Here is a 7,898-nt window from a genome sequence, read left to right as displayed (position 1 = left end):
GCTGTAATTCCTGCTGAAATCCAAGCAGGACTGGTGAAACAGTCTGAAACACCTCTCCTCTGGGTCCTGTCTCTCTTCCACACCAGGGAGGGTAAGAGGGACTTGGCCAGGAGACACAGACTTGGAGAATTCAAATGCAGGATTTGCCCTGCTTTATGATTAATAAGGGAACTTGAGACAAGGCAGGCAGGGCAGATACAGAAAATGAGAGATTAGCAATTAATACAGCATCCAGTCTGGTGACAGGCATTTCTGAGCGACCTCTGGCATTCAGAGGCGAGTGTTTCGCTGCGTGGCTCGAAGAGCGGCAATAACCCAGGGACTGAGGAGCTGGTGCTGAGCTGCGAGAGGAATCAAGGGACTGCAGCAGGGAAAGGCAGCCCTGGAATGAGGGACGTGAGATAGAGGGGAAGCTTAAAAGCGAGGAATGCAATAAAAGGAATAATTAGGATTCAGAGGCAGGGGCATGCACACGTACTCTTGCGTGCCTGCCTGCACAAGGGCATCGATGTCCTATGTGGTGATCCCTGATGTCCCCGATGATCCCTGTGTGCACGTTCTGTCTGTGCACACCAGCGCGTGTGCCCATGCATTGTGTGTGCCTGTTAAAATCTAGCAACGGTGTAACAGCTGTGCTCCAGCTGTACCCTGGCTATGAAAAGCCTTCTATGATAGGAAAAATCTACAGCAACGTACTTTGCATCGGATCAGGCACTGACCTCAACCTGTTCCCCCTCTTTTTTTCCACAAAGAGGTGTTGTGGAAAGTGTATTAACTTCAGTGGGTGCGACAGGACAGCAGAGATAGTGTGCTGGGAGAGGAGGTGGGACAGTGTTTGCAGGTACATTCAGGCCCGCTGCTTCCCTTGCGAGCCTCAAGCCTTCCTCACCGCAGGAAACACTGCGCTGAAGCTGGATGCAGGATTGTGCGTTGCTCACATAGTTCCATGTTAGGGGGATATGCCGTGACCTCCAGCTTTCCCAGAGCTGATGGATGCATTTTGAAAGGGGTCATTATGCAGTACAGCTTATTTTCTGTTCGCTTCGCCACCTCTGTGGGCTAATGCCGCAGGAAGCTTGCATTCGCTCCCACCCCAAAGCCAGCCAGCTGCTGGGATCACTGACAGACGGGTTGCAGCATCTTGGGACAAAGGTTGCAAGCAGGGTGTTCAGGGCTGAGAGGACAGAGAGGACTTTGGGGGCTGTATCCATCTCTGGAGCATCCCGGAGGGCTGCTCAGAAGAGCTGTTAGGACCTGAAGCATCAGGAGGGGCTTATGAGGGAGACGTACCCTAAAGGAATGCTGTGCTGGTCTTTTGTGTGAGATGGGAGTTTGGGGATTGCATCAGCTTGCGGCGCGTTCATCTTGCCGGCTCTCTTGATGCACTGCATGCGGAGGCGGGAGCGGTATATGGCTGTGCAGTACATGCTTTAGCATTTTGGGGTTATGGGGTTTGTGCAGGGGCTTCTGTAGTGTACGGGGAGCGTGGGGAGTGCAAAGGGGAGGAGATAGAGCTGCGTGCGCAACAGATAAATAACGGGGGGCTGTCAGGTTGTGGGGTGTGTGCCACGCAGGGGTTTCCACCTCGCCCAGCGGTGGATGTGAGGGAAGATGGCTTGGGTGCAGCAAGGCCTCCTGCTGCAAGATGCTGCTTCTTGCCTCCATCAGACAGGCGTGCACGAGATCGATTTACAGCGGGGGCTGAAGATCAGAAATCCTAGCGGGGTCTGGGGTGTGTGAGGAGTAAAGTGATCAAAGGTGCAGAGGGTCTTAGCTTGCTGCAGTAAGCTGGAGTCAGCACTTAAGCCTATCCAGTTTGGAGATGAGGGGGATCTTATTTCAGGGAATAAGTACCTGAAAGGGAATCATGAGCCACATAGGGGAAAGGGTGGGGAGCTCACCAAGCAGATACAGGAAAATCACAGGGACTGACTCAAGAGATTGAAAGGAAAGAGGCGAGGCTGGCACTGAGGGGTTTTTTTGGCGGTAGGAATTCACCCGTCAAGCCAGTGCAGAGCTGAAACAGGGATGTCCAAGCGGCCCACACGGGTGGGAGCTCTCACCACGACGCTTGCTTCAGTGCAAAGCTTGGTCTGGGACCCATCAATGTGTGGGGACAAGCCTGGATTGAAGAAGGCCCTGTGGGGAGATCACCTGTTAGTTTGGCAGAAATATCTGTGCTGCTGCATGCCCCGCACCTCCCTCCAGCTCCCCTTTCGGAGGGGCAGTGGCAGGGGGATGCTCCCAACGGAGCATGGGGAAGAGGGAAGCGAAGGCTGCTGTTGTCTGTCTTTCCCCTGAGCTCCAGCGCAGCAGAGCGACCCCCTCACAGCTCTCTCTCTCTCTTTCTCTCTCTGTCTTTCTCTCTCTCTCTCTTTCTCTCTCTGTCTCTCCCAGCTTTTCTTCTCCCTCTCCCTTCCATTCTTCCTCCCTCTCCTCTCTCCTTCCATTTGATGTGGAGGAGAGCTGTCTGCCATTCGCGCGTCTGTACCGAGAAGGGATCAGAAGTTTCAGCGAGCGCTCGGCGCCTCTCCTTTGATCCATGTCCTGAGGCCTGCTTGACAGCGAAAAAAAGCATGGAGACAAAACGACTCAGTCAAAGTGATTCCTGACAACTGTCTCCATGAGATAAGGAAGCTCTCTGTGTCTTGGGTTTTTTTTTTTTTTAATACCGCCTCTCTGTTTCCATAAGAAGCAGAGTCACTTTAAACCAGAAGAGCCAGCCAACAGCCAAGCTGCACAGAGAACAGCCGAGCAGAGAGCGCCTGGCTGAGCTTTATCATGTTTCCTGTCTCCTTTTCCATTCCTTTAACCAAAAAACAAAAAAACAAACCAAAAAAAACCCCCACAAACAACCAAAACTCTTCTTCCTATTTTTCTTTCCTCCTTTCTACATGCTGCGTTACCTTGCTGCCTTACCCCAATGCCGCCTCTAATTATGCAGTTGCAGAGAAAACCCAGAGCCTTTGCAGGTGGCCGGGACATTATTCAGCTCAATCCCAACCACAGGGAAATGCTTGCCTTCCCTGCAAGGGGCTGGGGGGCAGAGAGAAAGCCCCGTACATTATCTGACAATAACCAATCCTTTTAGGGATCGGCAGCAGGCCTCATTAATAGCATGGCATTATGCACCGCTGGCCACTTAAGTTGTCCTTAGAGCTGTTCCCCTGCTGCTGAGCCTCAGATTTTTTTTATTATAGTTTTATTTTTCTTGCCTAGTTCATGTCACTTAGAGAATTGTCGTGTGTGTGTGTCCCCTTCCCCTTTTTGACTCTGGGTTGCTTGCAGGAGTGAGTTTGCAAGGGCTCAGTGACTCTAATCCTCACTGGAGGATGCAGGACTTGGCATGTGTGTTGGCAAATGGGGGAGCAGGATATATGCCTTGGAAGGGGACTGTGTTTGTAGCCGGGCTGTCAGGGGGTCCCCAAACACACAGGGTCCCTCCGGGACAAACACGATGCAAAAGGGGCAGGGAGCTGCCCTCATAGACCAGGATGCTAAGGGCAACCTGACTTGGATACACGAGACAGGCCCATTTAATCCAGGTGAGGAGCTGGGACAAAGCGGACGTGGCACGGCTCCCTGTGCTCCTGCACTTCCCCATCCTCAATTTCATAAACATGGAGGGGACCTGGGGTCTGCCTGCAGGGACAAAGCTTGACTTTAGGCATGAGCCTAAAGAGAGGTAGGTAGCTTAGTGATCCCTGGCAGGATGAGGGACCAGCCCTGTGCTCCGGCTGGCTCAGGTGATGGGGACAGGGATCAGAGTTTGTCCCAGCGACGCAGAGCCTCTTTGCCAGGGAGTTAGTTCCTCTTCCCCTTGGTTCGCCGCAATTAGCCTATTGTTGTGGCGTCTGCTCCGAAGTCAAACTGTATTAGCATGCAGGGTGGGGGGTGGAGGGGAGCGAGGGGACACACACGGAGGGAGAGATTCCCTTCCCCCTAGAACTGCGCTGTGCTGCGCTGATAAACAGTAAATATCGGGGAACAGGATTTCCACATTATCTGAGCGCGGCAGAAAATCAAAATTTCAGTCTAAATCCGAGGAGACGAGGCTCATAAGCTCCTCCAGCTGATACAGATGCCGAGCCCAGCCGGCAAGGCTCAGGAGGCACAGAATAACATTTTTTTGTTAAAAAAAGAAAAAAGGGAGGGGGGAGAAAAGCAAGAAAAAAGAGTGAATGAGAGGGGAAAAGCAAGAAATATTTGGGGGCTGACTGCAAGGAGGGGAGAAGAGGTGGTGCAAAGCAGAGCATTGTCTGATGTTGCAACCCTTTTCTGATGAGGAAATAAATACCCGAGTGTATTGGGGAGGGGGTTGGACACTGCCCATCCAATGAACTTTCCAATCGGCAGCTCTGGCTCAGCAGAGTGTTGCTTGGGGATCGACCTGTAGGACACTAACAGCTGCTGGAGGATGATGGCAAACCTTTAATTAGCGATTAGAGTGCGCAGCTGAGCACAAATCCAGCCCTGAATTAGGAGCCACATGGGGTCTCCCCGACCCTAAAAGCCAACACCGGATTCAGCAGCTCTGTCGGGAATGCGAGTCCGCCAGCTCTAATGAAGCTCTGGGCCACGTGTGCTGCTAATAGCACCTCCGTGCCCTGCTCCGGCCCGGCAGACAGGGCAGGAGCCACCCCAGGTGGGCACCAGCTCCTGCCGTGGGACTCGCATGCTGCAGCGAGAAGGAGGTGCTGCTGAGGCTGCCTGGGAACGGCTTCCCAAGGAGGCAGCACAGGGCTCCCTAAAAATGAGCAGCAGTGGTGAGAGCAGGTCAGCGATACAGGAGAGCTGGGCTGGAGGTGGTGGCTAATATTGCAGTGATAAAGGGACGTGGTTCTGCCTGCTTCTAAAGGAATTTGCTCAGCCTTAGTTCGTGGCTTCACAGTGCTTTCTGCTCTCCCATGGAGCAAGGTGGTTTCAGTTCCAGATAGGGCTGATATTCCTAAGGTGTTCAGTTTACCTACTTGCTGTGTCCCACACATTTTTGCATCCTTGGCTGGATCCATGCTCTGTTTCCTGATCTTCCCTACATAAGAAACTCCATAAAAGCATTGCTTGCTGGAGAATCCGTAGCTCCAGGTTTTTAGCCCAAGGGAATGTGGTTCAGCCACATTTCTTGTACAGCACCAGAGGCTTTGAGCTCTCTCTGGGGCTTTTAGTCATCGCTGCTTGGAGCAATGAAGAAAAAAAAAAGCAGGGACTAATTGCAGAAAATGTTTTCTTGGTTTCTGTAGCAGCCACTTCTGTCCTGCTCCCATCACCACACCACAAGCTCATTAAAACTCAGAAAGCAAATAAATTCCTCACTCTGAGCTGCTCCCTTAGCCTCCGTCTCTGTCCAGCTCCCATGAATGTCCGTTCTGCTTTCCTTACCTCATTTCTATGCCCATCTATAAAGTGGCATCTTTCATGCAAAGAATTTTAGGGTCTGTGCCCCAGCTCCAGCAGGTTTCTAGTATCAACTCTGTCCATACCATATAGATCCAGGAGACATCAGTGGAACTGAACCCCCAGGCAAGACTTGAGGCTCTCGGTGACTTCAATGTGACTTCTGCTGCCAAGGAAAGGAGGGGGTTTTATTTCAGATGAGGAGGCAGCAGGTGTAACAGGTGCCTGTTGGAAACATCAGAGTCATTTGGACTGGCAAAGTGACTCGCACTTGTTAAAGTACGGGAACTTATAGGATGCTACTACTGGCATAGGATGTCCCAACCCCTTTGCACTGTTGGCTCAGATCTTGTTCTGTACTGTTCTCTCTTCAGTATTGGGGCACGTGGAGAGGGCTGATTTTCCTGAAGTATTTGTCCTTTCCCTTCTCACAGGTGTTCACACAGACACCCTAGAAGTCCTAAACCTGAAAATCTGAAAGATCTAGGGTGTTATCTTTCTGGTCACATCATCTGGGTCTGAGGTCATGCTACCAGAGTGGCTGAGCCATTTTACATCAGCTTAGAATCTGTTCATGCATTTTAAAGAGCAAGTGCCCCATGTCTCTTTAAAAACTAAGATCTTAATCCCGTACCTTAAGATTGGTATTTAAAAATCCCTTGGCATGCATGCAGGGCTTTCTTCTGCTGTTTAGCAGAGTTAGCATTGCCTTAGGTTTCACTGTTTGAACGGTCGTCAGCACAGAGTTTTGGCCTCCATTAACTACAAGAAAGGCTGATTTAACACTAAAACATGTGCTGGACTGCTAATCAGCACGCACTGATGTATCAAGTATATCTCACCCAACACAAACCACATCCAGGGGATATATAGAAAGTCATGGGGATATTTGACTCTCAATAGCTCCAGTGTCTTTTACTGTCCAGCCTCTTTTACCTACAGCACTGAGTCTCAGACAGGTCTTGCTGTTGGACAGCCCATTGTGTGCTCTGCTTTTTCCCTTCGTGTCCACATCATTACACCATCTCTCCAGCCACATTCTCCCAGCCATGCCAGAAGATAGCCAGTCCCCACCATCAACCCCACCAGCTATGGCCCCTTCCTCCTTCCACCACAGCTCACAACCCAGTTCCTCTATCTGTCCTTGCCTGCTCCCCTTGCTTTATTTCACCTGGGGTCTCAGAGCTGCGGTCCCTGCAAGAGGGTTTCTCAAACCACTCAAGAGCTGCAGGCTTGTCTGGAGGGCGAGAGGTCAAGCACTAGCAAGTGTTTCCGTTTAGTTCCAGATACCAGCCTGACAGGTGGGTGCCTCTTGATTAATTCCCAGCTCCCCTAAATGCTCCCATCGTCATGTGCTGTGGTCCCGATGAAGCCTAGGCAAAGTTAGGGGGGGAAAAAGGAGAATATTGGATTGCGTTAGGTTCCCTCCATTCAGGCTGTTGCAATGGGACTGTGGCCTGGAGCAGCTGCAGATCTTCACCTCCAGCACTCGTTGTGCTGATAGTACTTTCAAGTAACGATGCGTACTTAGAAAGTACAGCCAGAAACCTTCAAAGCCCCCAGTTTTCCCAGTTTGGCTGCTGTGGTGCAGTTCGGAATTAACCACATCTTCTTGCTAATCTGCAGTGATGCAAATGTCCAGCTGAGGTTGATACGGTCCAGGAAAATAAGGATTTGGGATCAAGGGAGCATCCTCATCATCTGAGCTGACTTGAGCTTTGGAGATGGGCTCTGAGGGGCTTTGTGAGCTCTGTGTGGCACCAGGTCTGGCTGCTGCTAAGTGCGTTAGTCACCTTGTGTTGGTTCCTGACCAGTAACAGCTATGGTAGCATGATTCTGGTAATCTTGGAGGCAGCATAGTCATGCTGTGGTAATTCTCCCTTTCAGACTGTCATCGTTGAAAGGTAACAAAGAGAGAGTATCACTCAAATTCATTCCTGTTAACTAACACACTTCCATTAGGGGCTCAGTCATCTTACATGCTCTGTATGATGGGTGCAGAGAGACAGGGATCTTCAGAAAATGAGTCAGACTCCAGAAAAACTGAATCACTCTCTGTTGATGCCATGGACTATGGAGGGATTTATTTTGTCTTTGTCAGAACAAGTCTTTTGCCAGAGTACAAGACTAGGGAGTTCTCTTTCCTTTTTTCTCATTCCCTCTTTCACACATGCTGGTTTATAACAATGTCCAGAAATGCTGGAAATCTCACCAGAACATCTCTGCACATATCCACGCTGCTGCAATTCCCAGGGTTCATGTAACCAAGTGAATTTCAGAGAGTAGGTAAATCCTATTTACCCATTGCTGAAGGTTTCAGTGGAAGAGCTCAAGAGAGGGAAGGTGGCTTAATGTTTGTGGCAACAGAGGACTGGAAGTCATGAGATTCATGTCCCCTGCTTCTAATTTGGTTGCCCAACCCTGGCCAACTACTTACTCTTGTCTGCACTGGTTTCCCCATCCATGTAACAGGGAGAATTAGCGTGGATCTGCTGTGCAGGAAT

Source organism: Phaethon lepturus, unplaced genomic scaffold (assembly GCF_000687285.1).
Source record: "Phaethon lepturus isolate BGI_N335 unplaced genomic scaffold, ASM68728v1 scaffold35816, whole genome shotgun sequence".
Classification (NCBI taxonomy): Eukaryota; Metazoa; Chordata; class Aves; order Phaethontiformes; family Phaethontidae; genus Phaethon; species Phaethon lepturus.
The sequence above is the reverse complement of the archived record's forward strand: the minus strand, read 5'-3'. Positions refer to the sequence as shown.